The sequence below is a fragment of the Macrobrachium rosenbergii genome, chromosome 47, assembly GCF_040412425.1.
Source record: "Macrobrachium rosenbergii isolate ZJJX-2024 chromosome 47, ASM4041242v1, whole genome shotgun sequence".
Taxonomy (NCBI): Eukaryota; Metazoa; Arthropoda; class Malacostraca; order Decapoda; family Palaemonidae; genus Macrobrachium; species Macrobrachium rosenbergii.
In genome coordinates, this window is record NC_089787.1 from 31,060,624 (window position 1) to 31,082,781 (window position 22,158).

At 36.2% G+C, this 22,158-nt stretch overlaps 1 protein-coding gene across 1 annotated transcript in view; it reads right to left on the reverse strand.

The window, feature by feature from the left end:
* Nucleotides 1–6,627, reverse strand: part of TrpA1 (Transient receptor potential cation channel A1) — a 68,316-nt gene extending 61,689 nt beyond the window's left edge. The window contains exon 1 of the mRNA XM_067090528.1: nt 6,513–6,627. The gene's annotated coding sequence lies outside the window, so the exon portion shown is untranslated. The remainder of the gene's footprint in view (nt 1–6,512) is intronic.
* Between the last annotated feature and the right edge of the window lie 15,531 nt (nt 6,628–22,158).

Genomic DNA, 22,158 nt, shown 5'->3' on the forward strand with positions numbered 1-22,158 from the left:
TCTCACCCCAATATCCATATTAAAAAAAAATATATATCTTTTTCTCCGTCAGATAACATGATACTGTGGACCATATCTAGAATGAAGTGATGAATATGAATGACCATTAACATTTGCTACTGGATAACATGATGAGTATCGACTATCATCATAATCATCACCATCATCTTAATGGAATGGAATATGAAATTTAGGCCAGAGACCAAGCACTGGGACCTATGAGGTCATTCGGCGCTGAAAAGGAAACTGAGGGTAAAAATGGTTTAAAGGTATAACAGGAGGAAAACTTTGCAGCTGCACTATGACACAACTGCCAGGAGAGAGTGGAAAGTAAGATGGAAAGAGAATATGAACGGAAGCACAATAAAAGGAATGGATGGGGTTGCAGCTAGGGGCAGAAGGGACGCTGCATAGAATCTTCAGTAACGCATTAAGTGCAGCTCGTGAGGTGCACTGACGGCACTAACCCCCTAAAAGTTTCGTCATCTTACTACCCACCAGGGCAGGATCATTACCAACCGCCATTTTTTTTCTCCATCTTTATTCATTCCTGGAACCATTTAATGAGCAATGCAAGAATCCCTCGATATTTACCTGCAATTAGTAAGCCTCTAAAAGGAGTAACCCTTTTTAATGAATTAATGACAACGCAGTTTAATTGGCCTGTTTATCATTTTGCCCAAAAAGTGAAAGGGTCCCACAGGGATGATGCAATTGCCTCTGCTGCATGATGACATGCGTGCAATTAGCCGGGGCAATAATTCTTCGTAAGAGACAGGCGATGTTGCCGACTCTATTCCTCAACAGATAGGGGAGATAAACTGCCCTGGAGATAAAACTATATATATGGAGATATATATATATATATATATATATATATATATATATATATATTATATATATATATATATATATATATATATATATATATATATATATATATATATATATATAGAGAGAGAGAGAGAGAGAGAGAGAGAGAGAGAGAGAGAGAGAGAGAGAGAGAGAGAGAGAGAGAGAGAGTTTGGTGGTGTTTCGAAGAAAAACAAAACATTTCAAGAAAATAACATAACATTCACTAAGACTGCATACACCAATTAACGGGTTTTTAAAAGAAAATTTAGAAAAATCACTGAACTAAAACGGAGAGGCCACTGAATAAATCAGAAAGCAACCCATTCAAAATAAAGTGATATTAAAACGAAGTCTCAAAATCAAGATTTTTCTGTCCCCCCCTTTGTTTTTTTTTTTTTTTTTTTTTTACAAACTTGGCGCGTAACTGCGAGCAGTCAATCTTATTGGCAAGATCAAGCTGCGCATGCTCGTCAGAGTTGGCAAATTAGCCAACAGTGGCGGCAAAATAGTTGCAATCAATTGTGCACTCAGTTGCTAGTACAGCTGGCAAAATCATGTTGTACATGTAGGGCAAACATTAGAAAGCAGCAGATAGTAGTAGCACAATAAAGTTGCTCAAGACTGACAGCCTCACAAAGCAAAATTTGCTCAAGACTGACAGCTTCACAAAGCAAAAGTTGCTCAAGACTGACAGCTTCACAGAGCAAAAGTTGCTCAAGACTGACAGCTTCACAAAGCAAAAGTTGCTAAAGAATGACAGCTTCACAAAGCAAAAGTTGCTCAAGACTGACAGCTTCACAAAGCAAAAGTTGCTCAAGACTGACAGCTTCACAAAGCAGCAAAATGCTGTTGGCAAAATAATAATTGTCAGACTTCACAAAGTAGTCAGTGTTGAAGGCAAATTTAAGCTGCGTATGTTTGCGCCTTGTGACATCAATATGGCAAACAAGCGGCACCTGCTGGCAATCGCCCCATTTTCCTAAAATATACATTCCTACATCTACATATGACTCCCTTTCCCTAACATTTACAATCCTACATATACAAAGGCTCTTTCTTCCTAAAATTTACATTTCTACATCCACATAAGGTCCCTTTTTCTAAAATTTACATTCCTATATCTACATAAGGCCCTTTCTTCCTAAAATTTACATTTCTACATCTACATATGGCCCCTTTTCCCTAAAATTTACATTTCTACATCCACATAAGGCCCCTTTTTCCTAAAATTTACATTTCTACATCCACATAAGGTCCCTTCTTCCTAAAATTTACATTTCTACATCCCATAAGGCCCCTTTTTCCTAAAATTTACATTCCTACATCTACACAAGGCCTTCTTCCTAAAATTTACATTCCTACATCCACACTAGCCCCTTCCTTCCCAAAATTTAGTCCTATATCTTCCAAATTCACCACTTATTGCCAGTTATGGAGCCTAACTTTAGTAAAATCTTCGTCAAAAACTCTCCAAACAAACTGACAAAGCGAATACTCGCAAACTGACAAAATAGAATACTCGCAAACTGACAAAATAGAATACTAGCAAACTGACAAAGAGAATACTAACAAACTGACAAGCGAGAATACCACACTAACCAAACCAAAGTGAAACAAAATATAGTGGCTATGGAGAAGGTGACAGAGTCATTTGTAAACTAGTTCCAAGAACGTGCAAGTTATTATTAAGAACATTAGAGTTCTAAGAACGTCAACGCAATTATCTGGTTTTCTTGTATAAGGTAAAAGTTATTACAAAAGTGGTATTCTGTCACTCATAAACCCACACGAACGTAACAGGTGTTTCGATAAACCAGTTTCTCTTAGAGAGAGAGAGAGAGAGAGAGAGAGAGAGAGAGAGAGAGAGAGAGAGAGAGAGAGAGAGAGAGAATAATGGTCACAAAGCTTATTTGCGTATATCACGATATTTACTTAGGACATGCAACTTTCACCAATGATATTCTATCATTTAACGCTATCAGTAATACCTAATGAAGTATACATCATCTCATCTGTCCTTATAAATATACATACATACATATATATATATATATATATATATATATATATATATATATATATATATATATATATATATATATATATATATATATACTGTATATATATACATATATATATATATATATATATATATATATATATATATATATATAATCAAGAAACAAAACACGTACATCACGACACACAATCAAGCCATGAATACTGAAACAAGAGAAGCACTTTTATGCAAGCCATTGCGATTAACCACAAATTGGGACAAGCAATTTACCACAAATTACTCGTGATGACCCACAAACATCTATACAAACATTTGTACACTGATCAAGGACGCAAAAGTCACCCTGCGGGGTGCAAAATTGAGCTGAATATATAAGTTAGGCCAAAGGCCAAGCACTGGGACATATGAGGTCATTCAGCGCTGAAACGGAAATTAGCAGTAAAAGCTTGAAAGGTTTAACAGGAGGAAAACCTCGCAGTTGCACTATGAATCAACTGTTAGGAGAGGGTGGAAAGTAAGATGGAAGAAGGAGAAAAGGAGGTACAGTAAAAGGAACGAGGGGGGTTGCAGCTAGGGGACGAAGGCACGCTGCAAAGAACTTTAAGTAATGCCTACAGTGTACCGCAAGAGGTCCACTGACGGCGGGATTCAAAATGATTCCGTTCCTTTTCCTACTTAAGAGGAGAAAGTTCAACTGAATAGAATGGGATATTGATTCCCGCAACGACTTTCGGAGACTTTCCCCGGCGACTTTCTCCAACATCAAGCAGACATGTCAGTAGTATTAAAGCAAAGGATGAAATGATGTAAACGTCACAACGAATCTGGCAGCTTTTCGCCAGCTGCCAGTCATTGTTGCGATGTTTAAAAAAAAAAACTGAAATGTCGAGAAAAAATATGAGAATTAATGAGAACATCACAGAAAAAGACCAACTTCAGAATCAATGAAAACATCACAGAAAAACTCAACTTCAGAATTAATGAGAACATCACACTTGACAAAGCACCCGAAGAGTGGACAAAATCATGGTATACTATAAACCACTTGAATTTAAAAGAACGAAATAAGAAAATAAAGGAAAAACAACAGAAGAAATACGATAACAAAACTCAAACTGATGAAACAACCAGATAAAGAAAGCTTGCAAGAGAGGAACGATAAAAAATGAAAAGAAGAAATGAGGAAAATAACGTGTGAAGACGAAGCCTCGCCGTCCTCTCCACGAACGGAGGAAGAATGATGTGTTTGCCAATTCCCATTCCGGGAATGCACACTGATCAAATTCCAGCGCGTCACGTTCCACCCATATTTATTCCCTGTCTCAACGAAAACATCCTCTTTTGTTCTTGTAACAGAGAATACTTACAATAATTATGCCGACTACTTTAAAGGTCATTCGAAAAAGATATCGTCCGGGAAATGAATATAATGTTAGTTTACTGAGGCTAAAATGGTGTTTACCAAAACTACTACCAGGGTGGAATGGAATGGAATAGAAACTTTAGGGCCAAGGCCAAGCGCTCGGTCCTTTGAGATCATTCAGCTGAAAGGAAACTGAGAATGAAGGAGGTTTTGAAAGGCGTAACAGGAGGAAAACCTCGCAGTTGCACTATGAAACAAATACTACGAAAGGGTGGAAAGAAAGATGAAAGAAAGAGAATATGAACGGAGGTACAGCAAAAGGAATGGAAGGAGCTGCAACTAGGGGCTGTGAAGGGACGCTGCAAAGGACCTCAAGTAATGCCTACAGTGCACCACGTAATGCAAGAAGCTGAGAACCTGAAGTTTTATGAGGAGAACGGAAAAGATTTTGCAAACCACAAGGGAAGTAATATAGAGGTAATTAGTAGGTTATGACAGGTGATAATTATTGATAATAATCCTATGTAATATTTAGCAGGTGTTGATATTCATGTTGGGACTGGAAGGTCATGAAGAGAGAGAGAGAGAGAGAGAGAGAGAGAGAGAGAGAGAGAGAGAGAGAGAGAGAGCAAAGCACTGAAAGTTAATAGGAGAGAGAGAACAGAAATTAGGGTTACGAGAGAGAGAGAGAGAGAGAGAGAGAGAGAGAGAGAGAGAGAGAGAGAGAGAGAGAGAGAGAGAGAGCGCAAAGCACTGCAAGTTAAAAAGGAGAGAAAATAGAAATTCTGGTTGAGAGAGAGAGAGAGAGAGAGAGAGAGAGAGAGAGAGAGAGAGAGAGAGAGAGAGAAGAGCACTGCAAGTTAAAAGGAGAGAAAATGAAATTCTTGAGAGAGAGAGAGAGAGAGAGAGAGAGAGAGAGAGAGAGAGAGAGAGAGAGAAGGGGCGGAGTTATGACGTTGCAAACCCAACAATAATAATAAAAAATTTATACATAATTTACCATGTGACCTCAAACTAATCGTAATGCCGTGACGTCATAAACTGAAAATTAGAATGCAAATAAATTTAAGCTAACCAATTATATACGTTGCTATTTTCTACCATAAATAGAACAAGTAAAAGATGCGCCGAAATTTCTTCGGCGCAATCGAGTTTTCTGTACAGCCGCTACAGTGTATAATCAAGGCCACCGAAAATAGGTCTATTTTTCGGTGGTCTCAGTATAATGCTGTATGAGCCGCGGCAAATGAAACTTTAACCAAGGCCGGGTGGTGGCCTTTCCTATATCGTTGCCAGAAGCACGATTACGGCTAACTTTAACCTTAAATAAAATAAAAACTACTGAGGCTAGAGGGCTGCAATTTGGTATGTTTGATGATTGGATAGGAAAAGTACGGACAGAACAAAGTGGGAACGGACAGACAAAGCCGGCGCAATAGTTTTCTTTTACAGAAAACTAAAATGAAGTGATTAAATGAGAATAAAGTAAATGCAGTGATTAAGCGAGAATAAAGTAAATGAAGTGAATAAATGAGAATAAAGTTCATCACTGCGAAATGTTTAAAAACTTGCATTTGCGAAAACGTGTCAACCTGATAGAGCTAAGATAACTTATCTAAGCCAAACCGTAAGTGAACCTTGAAAGTAGTGACAAAAAAATATGTATATTGTTAAACCAAATTAACTTATGAAGCTGACATGTAAAACAGTTCTGAAAACACTAATTTTTTTTTTATTATTCATCAAAAATACTACATGAACTAACGAAACAGAAGGATGAAATTTTACTGAACTTATACTATTATTAAATAATACGAGTCAACAAAAATGTGACAGACGGACAAACACACAAAATGTTGAAAAATATTTTTACGTCGCTTCCTTAAAAGATCCGGATCACAGTCTTAGACAAAATGTTCCTCTGCTGATCTGAATCTTAATCCAGAAATAAATATTCAATCACTGATGAATAATAACGATATTGGAAAATATTTCTTAGCAGGATCAAAATCACAGAGAAAAATTCCTTAGCAAACCTGGAGTACGATATATATATATATATATATATATATATATATATATATATATATATATATATATATATATATATATATATATATATATATATAATATATATATATATATATATATATATATATATATATATATATATAAATATATAAAAGCACCTCACTAAAGGAATACGCAAATCTGAGAATCTGGGATGAAAAAACAAAACAAAAACCAAAAGAAAGCTCTTGGATGAGCCAATACCTCCACAGCGCAGAACAATTTCCTCCCGTGGGCCAGGAGTGCGCTTCAGAACGAAGGACTCTCCAGGGGAGTTCCTAGGCCTTAGGATCACGCTGCAACGCTGAAGGATCAGTCTCGCCTGAAAAAACGTAGGAGTCATTACTAGGAATATATATATATATATATATATATATATATATATATATATATAATCAAGAAACAAAACACGTACATCACGACACACAATCAAGCCATGAATACTGAAACAAGAGAAGCACTTTTATGCAAGCCATTGCGATTAACCACAAATTGGGACAAGCAATTTACCACAAATTACTCGTGATGACCCACAAACATCTATACAAACATTTGTACACTGATCAAGGACATAAAAGTCACCCTGCAGGGTGCAAAATTGAGCTGAATATATAAGTTAGGCCAAAGGCCAAGCACTGGGACATATGAGGTCATTCAGCGCTGAAACGGAAATTAGCAGTAAAAGCTTGAAAGGTTTAACAGGAGGAAAACCTCGCAGTTGCACTATGAATCAACTGTTAGGAGAGGGTGGAAAGTAAGATGGAAGAAGGAGAAAAGTAGGTACAGTAAAAGGAACGAGGGGGGTTGCAGCTAGGGGACGAAGGCACGCTGCAAAGAACTTTAAGTGCTGCCTACAGTGTACCGCATGAGGTCCACTGACGGCGGGATTCAAAATGATTCTGTTCCTTTTCCTACTTAAGAGGGGAGAAAGTTCAAATGAATAGAATGGGATATTGATTCCCGCAACGACTTTCGGAGACTTTCCCCGGCGACTTTCTCCAACATCAAGCAGACATGTCAGTAGTATTAAAGCAAAGGATGAAATGATGTAAACGTCACAACGAATCTGGCAGCTTTTCGCCAGCTGCCAGTCACTGTTGTGATGTTTACATAAAAAAACTGAAATGTCGAGAAAAAATATGAGAATCAATGAGAACATCACAGAAAAAAACCAACTTCAGAATCAATGAAAACATCACAGAAAAACTCAACTTCAGAATTGAGAACATTACACTTGACAAAGCACCCGAAGATTGGACAAAATCACTGTATACTATAAACCACTTGAATTTAAAAGAACGAAATAAGAAAATAAAGGAAAAACAACAGAAGAAATATGATAACAAAACTCAAACTGATGAAACAACCAGATAAAGAAAGCTTGCAAGAGAGGAAAGATAAAAATGAAAAGAAGAAATGAGGAAAATAACGTGAAGACGAAGCCTCGCCGTCCTCTCCACGAACAGAGGAAGAATGATGTGTTTGCCAATTCCCATTCCGGGAACGCACACTGATCAAATTCCAGTGTGTCACGTTCCACCCATATTTATTCCGTCTCAACGAAAACATCCTCTTTTGTTCTTGTAACAGAGAATACTTAAAATAATTATGCCGACTACTTTAAAGGTCATTCGAAAAAGATATCGTCCGGGAAATGAATATAATGTTAGTTTACTGAGGCTAAAATGGTGTTTACCAAAACTACTACCAGGGTGGAATGGAATGGAATAGAAACTTTAGGGCCAAAGGCCAAGCGCTCGGTCCTTTGAGATCATTCAGCGCTGAAAGGGAAACTGAGAATGAAGGAGGTTTGAAAGGCGTAACAGGAGGAAAACCTCGCAGTTGCACTATGAAACAAATACTACGAAAGGGTGGAAAGAAAGATGAAAGAAAGAGAATATGAACGGAGGTACAGCAAAGGAATGGAAGGAGCTGCAACTAGGGGCTGTGAAGGGACGCTGCAAAGGACCTCAAGTAATGCCTACAGTGCACCACGTAATGCAAGAAGCTGAGAACCTGAAGTTTTATGAGGAGAACGGAAAAGATTTTGCAAACCACAAGGGAAGTAATATAGAGGTAATTAGTAGGTTATGACAGGTGATAATTATTGATAATAATCCTATGTAATATTTAGCAGGTGTTGATATTCATGTTGGGACTGGAAGGTCATGAGAGAGAGAGAGAGAGAGAGAGAGAGAGAGAGAGAGAGAGAGAGAGAAGAGCAAAGCACTGAAAGTTAATAGGAGAGAGAGAACAGAAATTAGGGTTACGAGAGAGAGAGAGAGAGAGAGAGAGAGAGAGAGAGAGAGAGAGAGAGAGAGAAAGCACTGCAAGTTAAAAGGAGAGAAAATAGAAATTCTGGTTGAGAGAGAGAGAGAGAGAGAGAGAGAGAGAGAGAGAGAGAGAGAGAGAGAGAGAGAGAGAGAGCAAAGCACTGCAAGTTAAAAGGAGAGAAAATGAAATTCTTGAGAGAGAGAGAGAGAGAGAGAGAGAGAGAGAGAGAGAGAGAGAGAGAGAGAGAAGGGGCGGAGTTATGACGTTGCAAACCCAACAATAATAATAAAAAATTTATACATAATTTACCATGTGACCTCAAACTAATCGTAATGCCGTGACGTCATAAACTGAAAATTAGAATGCAAATAAATTTAAGCTAACCAATTATATACGTTGCTATTTTCTACCATAAATAGAACAAGTAAAAGATGCGCCGAAATTTCTTCGGCGCAATCGAGTTTCTGTACAGCCGCTACAGTGTATAATCAAGGCCACCGAAAATAGGTCTATTTTTCGGTGGTCTCAGTATAATGCTGTATGAGCCGCGGCAAATGAAACTTTAACCAAGGCCGGGTGGTGGCCTTTCCTATATCGTTGCCAGAAGCACGATTACGGCTAACTTTAACCTTAAATAAAATAAAAACTACTGAGGCTAGAGGGCTGCAATTTGGTATGTTTGATGATTGGATAGGAAAAGTACGGACAGAACAAAGTGGGAACGGACAGACAAAGCCGGCGCAATAGTTTTCTTTTACAGAAAACTAAAATGAAGTGATTAAATGAGAATAAAGTAAATGCAGTGATTAAGCGAGAATAAAGTAAATGAAGTGAATAAATGAGAATAAAGTTCATCACTGCGAAATGTTTAAAAAACTTGCATTTGCGAAAACGTGTCAACCTGATAGAGCTAAGATAACTTATCTAAGCCAAAAACCGTAAGTGAACCTTGAAAGTAGTGACAAAAAAATATGTATATTGTTAAACCAAATTAACTTATGAAGCTGACATGTAAAACAGTTCTGAAAACACTAATTTTTTTTTTATTATTCATCAAAAATACTACATGAACTAACGAAACAGAAGGATGAAATTTTACTGAACTTATACTATTATTAAATAATACGAGTCAACAAAAATGTGACAGACGGACAAACACACAAAATGTTGAAAAATATTTTTACGTCGCTTCCTTAAAAGATCTGGATCACAGTCTTAGACAAAATGTTCCTCTGCTGATCTGAATCTTAATCCAGAAATAAATATTCAATCACTGATGTGAATAATAACGATATTGGAAAATATTTCTTAGCAGGATCAAAATCACAGAGAAAAATTCCTTAGCAAACCTGAGATGATAATATATATATATATATATATATATATATATATATATATATATATATATATATATATATATATATATATATATATATATATATAATATATAAAAGCACCTCACTAAAGGAATACGCAAATCTGAGAATCTGGGATGAAAAAACAAAACAAAAACCAAAAAGAAAGCTCTTGGATGAGCCAATACCTCCACAGCGCAGAACAATTTCCTCCCGTGGGCCAGGAGTGCGCTTCAGAACGAAGGACTCTCCAGGGGAGTTCCTAGGCCTTAGGATCACGCTGCAACGCTGAAGGATCAGTCTCGCCTGAAAAAAACGTAGGAGTCATTACTAGGAATATATATATATATATATATATATATATATATATATATATATATATATATATATATTTATATATGTTTATGGGTAAATACTTAATATCCAAGTAAAAAAAAACATCAGTTTCAAACAGTCATATTCATTAACTGTACAAATGAAGTAAAAACAGCTATATTAGGTTATTATAGACTTACAAAAAAGAATACTTATCAAAAGACAGCAATTGATAATATAATTTAAAATCAGTCCATCTTCATCATAACATTAGGAAAGTCATACAAATTACAGCAATCATTCTAAAACTAAAACCTTTTGTTTAACAAAAATCAAATGAATATCTTCTATATATTTCAGCTCCGAAGATCTCTATAAACATGTAAATTTAACTAAAACAAACTGGGTGCATATGCATATTGAGCTGTCTATATGAATACTGAAGTTACTCTGATACCGACGCAACATCATTACGCATCTGGCAACAAGAAAACAGACGACCTTCGCCGAAAGAGATCGCAATTAAGATCATATTCTTGGCGGATGAAAGAGAGGCAGGCAAAACAGACACGGACACACGCACACAGAGAAAACTTTTCGTGGCTTGAATTTTGTAATTGGGAAGCATTTACGGTATTCTGAACCCTTCTGAAATAGCGCACATTCACACCAGGTTGAACTTTCTCTAGTGAGAGCCGCCGTCTCGGGCAATCTAACATGATAACGGCATTTGGCGCCCAAACAGGGACTGCTGCTAATGTTCCCGCGACGTGGGAAGTTTAAACGTGTGGAGCGTTATTATTTTGACGTCGAATTAAGTTGGCGTCGTAATACTTTCCCACCGCGACTCTTTCGAATTTACCGGTGTAAATGCAGTTACAAATGTGTATATAAACAGTCGATAATGATAACGACTTGACATTAATAACGACTGATTTTGCCAGAACTTACAAACTGACTAAAGTAGATAAGGAGTTCTGTCTGTCAGTAAAGGTTCAAGAGAATACGAAGAAAAACACCAAAAATATAAAGGTCTTTCAGTAATACCAGAAAATATAACAATGGACGAGGCATCACTTATATGAATGATTGATGACAACAGCAATTTATGGACAATCATGTTCCGGCATCATCATACTGCTAACTTTTGACGATTGCATTCATGAAATGCATTTGGCCTTTAGTATACAATATTTAATGTTATTTTTCTTTATGTCTTTCTTTTACGAGGCATACATACATACTATAATAATATATATACATAGTATATACACAAACATTTATATATATATTTATATATAACATATATATATATATATATATATATATAATTTGAATATCTATGCATATACAAAAGTTTAACATCTAACTGGAAGAAGCTATGAGAGAATCATAGTTTGCGGTACGAAAAGGTTTTGGAATGCATGACCAACTGGTGATAGAGAAGAGAACTTACATGGGTTGGTAGAAAGACTATGAAAACTCTTAGAAGAGGGAAAAGTGAAATTCAACTTTGGCAAAGTTAGGGCTATGAGGGTCAATGAAGGCAGGAAGATGGTGCAAAGAATGTGAATATAGATTGTTGGAAAATGTCTTAACAATTATGTCTCATTATTATTATTATTTTTTTTTTACCTTTTAGGTTTGCCTGAGGGAAATACAAGTTTTTAGTTCCTCTGCCGAAGGTCTTCACATACTAAAATGTAAAGTTTTACGAAGACAAATAACTGTACATTGCCGACAAAATTTTAGTCCATCTATCTGACACACACACATATACATATAATTATATGTGTATAATACATCTTCTTCTTCTTCTTCTTCTTCCCAGCTTGTTCCCATTTTTATATGGGGTCGTAAACATATTTAATTATTTATATAACATATACTTGTTCCCAAACTAAAGAAAAATATAAATTATATTTAGACTTCTAGGTGTCCTCCACGTGCAAAAATGTTTAACGCTTGATACTAAATTCGCTTAAGGAAAATAATCTACATGCATATCTCACTGATCAATAAAATGACAACAAGTGACTTCAATACAAACCAAAATTACTTGGGAAATAAAAACGTATACGATATTCGGCCATATACAATCAATTTCCATTTTCAAACCGATGGAAATCCACCATCAATTCTTTCTCCCCTCTTCTTCTTCTTCTTTTAACGTGCTTTTTCCCATTTTTTATATGGGGTAAGCACGATGCCTTCTTTAGAAGGACTTTCTCCCCTCTCGGTAATATAAAATGACGCATGACTTTTCAATGCCCCTAAAAGCACCAAAGTCCTGTGATCCAACCGCCATTGCTGCAAGGTACACTTTCGTATTTGAAAAATGTCGATTAATAAAAAAAAATGTCTGATAGCTGTTGGAGAGACTGATAAGTGTAGGAAAGATAATACGCGCCTTGCATACGCGGTTTAAATTATGAAGGCTTTTAAAGATATGCCGCAAAATTAATTATCAGATCCAGTGGAAGTCGATCATTTTTCTGAGGTTTTCCAGTGGAAAACTGTTTATATATATATATATATATATATATATATATATATATATATATATATATATATATATATATATATATATATATATATAAATGCTTGTTTTATACCATTTTATATCCTAGTTTTTTCTACGACGCAGCAATTACAGATCAAAGTACACGACAATAAAGTAAAATAAAACACGGAAATTATGACAAAATATGAAGTATCATACATTCCACTTAACCAAAGATATGACGTTTATGTCCGCGAGAGATGACGCAATATACAATCGACTTATCAAGAGTCATTGCACTGAGTGACACTGACGTTTCGCATTTTCAGTCGTAACAGAATCAACAAAATAAACAGATTAAATTCCGTTAGCGTTATTTCTCTCGTAATACCCGAAAACAAACTTCCGTTGCACAGATAACACACACAAAGGAGGCAGATCTCAAATTATGCAATAAAAGGTGTCACATGAACAAAGGTCATCGACTTTGTTAATAATGCACTCTTGTACATTAACGAAAAATTCCTAATATAGTATGAATATGAATACAGTCTTTAGTCCAAAGGCCAAGCGCTGGGACCTTTGAGGTCATTCAGCGCTGAAGGGGAAATTGACAGTAAAAAGGTTTGAAAGGTGTAACAGGAGGAAAACCCCGCAGTTACACTATGAATCAATTGTTAGGAGAGGCTGGAATGTGCGGTGGAAGAAAGAATCTGAACGGAGGTACAGTAAAAGGAACGAAAGTGGTTGCAGCTAGGGGCCGAAGGGACGCTGCAAACAACCTTAAGTAAGTAAAGTAGGTATAGCTTAGTTTTACCAGACCACTGAGCTGATTAACAGCTCTCCTAGGGCTGGCCCGAAGGATTACACTTATTTTACGTGGCTAAGAACCAATTGGTTACTTAGCAACGGGACCTACAGCTTATTGTGGAATCCGAACCACATTATAGCGAGAAATGAATTTCTATCACCAGAAATAAATTCCTCTAACTCTTCATCAGCCGGCGGCGGGAATCGAACTCCATGCCTACAGTGCACCGCATGTGGGGAAAACTCCTAATATTCATTTTGTATGAATTCATTAAATTGTAATCCAAGCTGTTTCATTCAGTAAACAGATGATGCAACAACATGAGTCAAGAACACTCAATATGGTACTTGAAACACCCCACACATGAAATTCAATAAATGCCTGATATCCGCTCGCATAATACACAAAAATTCTCAATGGCTATCAAGTCATATTAGTATTATTTTGATTATGTTATGTCACGACCCGGAAAACTGTATATTCACCCCACTGCAAATCAGTGTAATATATACTATATTCAAATCAATAAGAACAGATTTTGCAAGAGGCAGTACGGCATTACAGAATATAAGGGCGTGACAAAAAACATTATGACATTACAAAAAGAATTATGACAATAGGAAAAGTATTCAAACTTTATGAAAATCAATTTGACATTACGAAGCGAATTATGAGACTAGAAAAAGCATTAAAACATTTGGAAAAGCAATATGACATTACGAAAAGCACTACGATATTCGGATAATCACTGACACTAGAAAAGCATTATGACACTACAAAAAGCATTATAACTTTGGGAAAGGCCTCATTTCATTACAAAAAGCATCAAGACATTTGGAAAAGTATTCTGAAATAAGGAAATGCATTATGACAATAAGAAAATAATTTAGACACTAGTAAAATTCAGTGTTCTTGTCCCGGTCAAGTCATTTCTGATCAACACCCGGTAGCATTTTCCCGAGATGTAACCGAATACGGGACCTTTCCTTGAAAAAAGCGGGAGCCATATCTTAAAAACTAACCATAGAATTTTCTTGAAAATAATCTCAGTGTGTTTCCCACACTCAAATTAGTGAATGGGTATACATTTGACCTAGCCTAACCCAACCTAACCTAACCTAGGGGCAGGCAAAAAAACCCGGTGCTGGAATTTGCCTCCCGGTAAAGCTATGAAGGCTGCGTGGTGTAACTCAAAACAGCCAGTTTAACAATCAGGTCACTTAAAACTTGTTGCACAATGAAGTAAAGTTGAATAACAGATGAACAGAACAGAATATAGAGTTTAGGCCAAAGGCCAAGCGCTGGGTCCTATGAGGTCATTCAGCGCCGAAAGGGAAATTGACCGTAAAATAGTTTGATAGGTGTAACAGGAGGAAAATCTCGCAGTTGCACTATGATTCAAATGATAGTAGAGGGTGGAAAGTAAGATGGAAGAAAGAGAATATGAAAGAAAGTACAGTAAAAGGAATGAAATGGGTTGCAGCTAGGGGCCGAAGTGCCCCTGCAAAGAACCTTAAGTAATGCCTACATTGCACCGCATGAGGTGAATAACAGATGAAGTATTATGTAATCAGTTACAATCAATTTCTTGTCAATTAAAAGGTATAATTCTCAGTTCTGGAGTACCTCTCCAGGGTTATGCATTGAGATCTTCCAATTTCCTTTGACCACACCGAAATCTATTTGTCGTGACTCTAATAATTCATATCCATTACACCAATTTTTTTTAAACATGCAGAAATCAAGGAACTTGGGACCAACCAAAACAATCTGTGTCAAGTCCTTTCTAAAACATAGGACGCATTCGTTCACTCAGGTTCTATGGCCTAAGAGTGACCCCACCCAGGCAACAGACGAATCATCCATATATATATATATATATATATATATATATATATATATATATATATATATATATATATATATATATACTCAATTATTTCCCGGCAGGCAGATTTACCTTTGCGATAACGACGCTGATTCTATGGTCAATTAATGCGTTCCACTAGGCTAGGGGCAGTACGATGCTACAATTCTTCAGAGATATGCCTCACTGTTGCTACCCAAAAAAATTAAACCCAATACCTGTCAAGATTCCTAAGTGCATAAAGTGCATCAATATATATATATATATATATATATATATATATGCACTATATATATATATATATATATATATATATATATATATATATATATATATATATATATATATATATATATATACACATACACACACACTTTGAGGAATAACTTGATGAGATACAAAAGTCCACGCAAACGCTTTCAAACTCTGAGGCGTCCTTGGAATGACAAAAATATAATCATTGCAGATATGTTGCCACACATACCGACCTCGTTACACAACACTTTGCCCAGCAACCATCCCTTTCATCTAAATCATCTTCAAGGAAGGAAAAAAACAATACTACGCAAAACAGAAAAGAAAATTGACATCGTTATCACAGGAGATACCATTTCTCTTTTGCAAAAGTGAAATACGAGGCTTTCGGGTTGCTTGCGAGAGCAAAAGCCTTTGCTTGCTCAAGGCTATTTTAACCTAACAACAATTGCATCATCTTGCGGATTCCAGGATGGAAAAGCAAAGTCTGACATCATATCGTATCAAGGAAAAAAAAAAATAATAATAATAATAATAATAATAATAATAATACTTAAAGTATCGTAAATTAGAACCTCAAAAGTTCAAGAGAAGAGGCAATGCATTACTACCCCAAATTAATCCACCTTGTATTTCAATAATTTATTTATAATTTTATCTATTTATCTATTCATTTATTGATTGATCTTATTTCTCTTCACTAATAACGGCGCTCTTCTTTCTGTATTTCCTGTTACCTTCTGTAACTTCTTGCAAATGATCACTTTCTTCTTTGGAAGCTTGAATTTCGAGTCAGTGACCCCTGCAGGCTTGTTCCATGTGAATAACGGTTCATCTTCAACAGTATAATAATAATAATAATAATAATAATAATAATAATAATAATAATAATAATAATAATAATAGCAAAACCCACAGCTAGTTTTAAGCTAAAAGGAAAACTTGACTTCCTGGCTTGTGAAAAGGCGACTTCGCAAGCAAAAATATTCTATTTAACTGAATGTCACAGCTTATAAAACTGCTCCGGCGACTGAATGAAAATTTTTGTGTTTGAGTGAATAATGGGTGTATGAATGCAGCGTATGTCCTCATACACACGCAGCACACAAAATAACACACGAGATATACATGTACAGAAAAAATTACGATATGTAAACACGCTGTCAGCCACATGGAAACAGTATGAACCAAACAAGACAGTCGTACACACAAGCGATAGATTATAAGATCAGAGAGGTACCAGTTTAAAGAGATGGCCCTTTACATAACAAGGTGTATGGCGACAAGTATATACATTACATACATCCATACATACAAATTATATATATATATATATATATATATATATATATATATATATATATATTATAAAGTTTGTATGTACGTCTGTGTGTTTATATTTATATTCACTACGCTCCCGCAATTTACGAAGTTCTGGCCTTTCAAATTTCAAATTTTGCTCCCAAATGACATAATTTAGTTATGTCTGAAACCAATCCTGGCTTTCACCTGCCATCACGAGAATTTATAGTTTTATTTCATTACAGACAACAAATTTTTATCGAAAATATAATTCCTGAATTCATTTCCATCAATGATGCTCCTGCGTCACTATGTTCCAGAATTTATCTTTACATTTTCCCGATTCCATCACTCTTTTCATTGTGATTTTCTTTTTTTACCTAATTTCCCTTTTCACTTCATTTTCCTTTGCAATATAGCTTTCCTTTTTCACTTAATGTTTTTTTAATATCATTTTCCTATTCACTTAATATTCCTTTTCACTTTTTTTTCTTTTTCAATATAATTTTCCTTTTCACTTATTTTTCCTCTTCACATAATGTTTTTCCTTTTCATTTAATTTTTTTTCCTTTTCACTATAATTTTCCTTTCCACTTAATTTTTTTTCCTTTTCACTATAATTTTCCTACACACTTAATTTCCCTTTTCATATAATGGCTCCATTCAGCATCCGCAATTAGTCAAGGTTATACGTACTTCAACAAAAATTACAAAAATACCAACCTTCACTTCACTATTTTTCAATGAAATCACTTTTCGGTTTATATAAAAAATGACCAATTTCCTCATAAAATTTTCATGCCACCTAATTCTGAGATCAAAAGAAAAGTGATACCAAGGAAAAACTGCTCAGATACTGTACTATAAGTAAGTCAGCCAAATAGTATTTCAGACGAAACTTGAAAGGCCCACCATCTTTTGATCTCAAGTTTCCGTAATTGGACATTTTCCATTTGGGTGCCTTCTGTCAGACGTCATATGGGGAGCGAATGACTGAATGAAAACCCCCTCGTAATAAGCTTTCCAGCTCCGGTTAAAACAACTATTACAAGAAATTACACGTAGTATAAGTAGACGATGACTTGTTCAGAAAGCTCAATTAGGCTACAGTACTCCAGTTGCTTCTGTTAGCGACGCATGTGTTTGAGTAATTATTTACAAGTGAGTACACACGCATTAAATGTTTGCTTACAAGTAATGGAACTGAAATTGACAGTATTTTTCCAAATGATAGATAACTTCCCCTATCGACAGTGTAGATGGACAGTTGCCGGTTAACGAAATATCTGCTCGAATTCGTGATCAAGTTTCGGATGAAATAATTCAGCTTGTACGTGAACTGAATTTCGACGTTACTTTACGATGAAGTTTTATCATTTATCTTATCTTGAAAGGCAGAAGGTACCACTACTACTTTTAATGACCTTAATCAAGGTACATAGACCTTGATAGTAATGAAGATCAACATGCATGAACATTCTCGTTCAAATATCCTAGTAAGATAAAAAAAAAAAAAAAGATCCTTGAAAAGTCCAGTACTGAAAATGTACGGGTGAAAATTGTAACAAATTCCTAAGCTCTTGAGAAACTTTTGTTTCCTTCTCCAGAGAGATTGGAAGGAGTGTGTGACGGGAAGACCGTCTCATAATATGTGTGCCTCCTTGCTCAGTGACCAGACTGAACTACTAAAGGATCATCTTCGTTAACAAGACCGGTTATCTGGCCTAAGGAAGGTGGAGCAGAATGTGTCACTACAGGAATCTCCCGGTTGGCATCCGTAAAAAATTCATATAATCGTAAATAATTTTCTCTCATGACACGGGTATAATAATATGGGTGCTACTATAGTATATGATATCTACCGAGCAATTCGCGACCTACCAAAAATTAGGATGTTATCTACCAAACAACCCAATTAAGGCCTATGGCAATTACTTCCTCAAACTATATACAAAACTATTTAATCCCCGTCGGGGCTAGTACTAAACACGGCGAAACAGTGACTCACCTACACTTTTTCGCCGTGTTTAGTACTAGCCCCTGGGAGGTCAAATGTATAAAATGGATGGTAGATATGATCCTATAGTAGCACCATATGTATTCATTTTATTATATATAAAAAAAATTCTCCCAAAACAAGTGACTGACAATTTACACACACACACAAGTGTTCATCCTCATTTGTTTACGTAACCGGTTCGGTGTCTTAAAGGATATAGTGTACCGGAAACTTCTGTGGCTAAAACCATCTTACCAAGGATACGTTACCCATAAAGCGGTTGTAATGCAAACTGAACGATAACAAGCACGAACATTGTTACTGCTTGCACAACAACTTCAAAACAAAGAACCACAAAGGAACTATCTCAGAATCACGACGGAAACTTTCAAATGAGTCGTTTCCGCACTTTTTTTCCATCCTATGTGGAGTATTTCTTCCGAAATCCAAGTGCAGGATGGAAGAAACCCACAAGCAAGACTGAAAAATCAAAATGCCATGAAAAATAGTCTATACTGTCACGTCAAGTGGCCATTAAATATGAAAAACTGACACGTAATTCCTGGTGTGTGCATCGTTCTACGAAGAGCGTGCTCAAACCTTGCAAACTGACATGAAATATATGAAATTTACCGTCGAAAACTCTAGAAAGCCACTGTCTTCTTTTCTGTCCTTAAACTAATTATTTTCGGGGTGAATCTGATACCAGCTATCTTATCACTAATTGGCTCGGGGAGAGAGAGAGAGAGAGAGAGAGAGAGAGAGAGAGAGAGAGAGAGAGAGAGAGAGAGAGAGAGAGAGACTATTTAACAAAAACATATCAAGACTCCCGGAAAAATTCTTTCTAAACCAATTAGTGCCATCTAGGACATATTTAATAACTGAAATAAAGCCGAAGGAAAATCCTTTCTAATAACATAAAGGCAACAATACCAGAAATGAAAAATATGCATAACTATCTAGCCACGCTATAACTGTAAAACCATACTGTATTTCCCGTATTCTCTCCTTCTCTCTCAGGCACACAGACGCAAACATAAATAAAGAAAAAACAAGCCACCATACATTGCGCATGACAGCACTATCAAATCCCTCGTGGCATCTAAAATACAGTGTATGTTCCCCAACACTTAACCCATCATCCAGATATTTCATTACTAGTTGTTAATTCGTGACACTACTTTGCTAGTTATTAATTACTGGTACGAAGAAGCACGGTGGATTAATGGTAACTCCACCCTTTTAGGCTAAGCGTGAGATTCGAATTTCACCCTGAAGAGAAGAGAAGAGAAGAGAAGAGAAAAGAAGAGTTTTACTTATTTCCTCTTCGGATTCCACGTTTTCCTTCATTAAAACTTTGGCATTTGTATGTAGTGCCTGTAAGGGCATTCTAAATTGTGACTGCCAGGCTCAAATTCTAACTCTAGCCAGGTGCTGTAACTGAGGTTTCTAACTTCAATGGAGCCAAATAAAACAATGTTTGCTGAATAATAAAATACTGCAGTTCCCATTACATAAAACACTGTTGTGTATATCATTCGTATTTAGTTCAATACATGTAGCCTTATGATTAACATGTCTCCGTGTTGTTCTCTGGTACTGTGCTTTGCCTATACATAGCTATACATGTTTCATTATACAGTACTGCATTTAGCAAGCAGTCCTTCCACTAGACTTTTTACAAGTCTAGTGAAAATGCTGAGCGTTTGTTTATTTGAGTGAAGCATAAACTTCTTTTATCTTATGGTGCCAGCTGATCACAGGTACAAAATCCGATACTGTCAGACAGTTGTTAGCCTTACAAATTTCTTATCAAATACTAGTTGCACATATTTAACAGTTAATTATACCCTGGATTTTTATGGATCTACAGACAAAGACTCACATAAATAACACTAGATAATTATGAATACAAGTGAAGATTACAGTTTATCTCTATAGATAATGGATAAGCATTTTGTAGTTATTCAGTTCATTATAATTCACAAAGATCATAAGTGTTAAGTTACATTGCCACACTTCTTGGCAAAGGTTAAAGAATTCCAGGGGGCAAAACTTCCAGCCAGTTAGTTTGTGGAGCCCTATGTAAGGTTAGATTGTATGTATTCCTGTGAGTACTACTGCCACACTGTTCACCTATTATTAAGCTATGGGTCCTGGGGGAAGCCCTTAGCCTGGAAATTAATCCTATTCATCAACCATTACAGTAGTTAATTAAGTGTTGGAACCACCAAACAGTTAGCCAGTATCTCCACATTTGTTGACTGCAGGAAATTATGTTCCGAAGTGGTGGATTATACTTTCTCCAATCAAGAACCTATTGGTAAAAGAAAACTTTACAAAGGAAGGATGCTGAGTGATATTTAGATTTTGGGGGCGACTGAGAAGGATTAAAAAAATGTTTACTGTGCCTCTTGGATAGCCATTGGCTCATAAACGCGATGCTGCCATCTTAGTGTCTTTTAACTTTACTGGTGGTAAGTAGTCAGCCTACAATTCTTGAGGTCTTTAGGTTACATCCACCGGACTGTTAATCACTCAGAAATTTGCATATCCCTCTGATACGCACTCACAATACTGTACAAGATTTCTGTGGAGGGACCTAAAGCATGGTTTAATTGGTCTGGTAACAATTGTATTTCTCACAATACAATTCTAGGTTTTTCTTTTCAAGTAAGTTTCGGAGAACCAGCTGCCACTCCATTTTTTCAAACTTGCTAGTCAGATGTACCCTCCTCTGTTTGGGACCCAGTGGCCTTCTATATCCAGACAAGATCTAGATCAATAGGAAAACATTAATCCTCACGAAAAACCTATTTCTGGTTCTGATTAAGTTAATGAAAGTTTTCAATGGGCGACGGTAAGGACTCGCTGGCCTAGGTCAGGTTAGGTTAGGTGCAGTTGGTCCCTTCCCTCAGGGCTTGGTAAGGACCCAGCCTTCAAGGTTAGGTTAGGTGGGGTCCAGGGGAAGCGATGCCCCATGCCCCACATGTGGGTATGGCACCCCTAGGTAGGGTGAGGTTAAATTTATTCATGAGGGATATTTCACTCGTTTTGTTTTCCCCCATCCAAAAACCTGTCCTTACTACTGTGATCCCCCATATTGTAAGATACATGGGGGGGGAGGTGCTCAGTATTTCTAAAACTGCAAATTTGTTACCGTAATGAA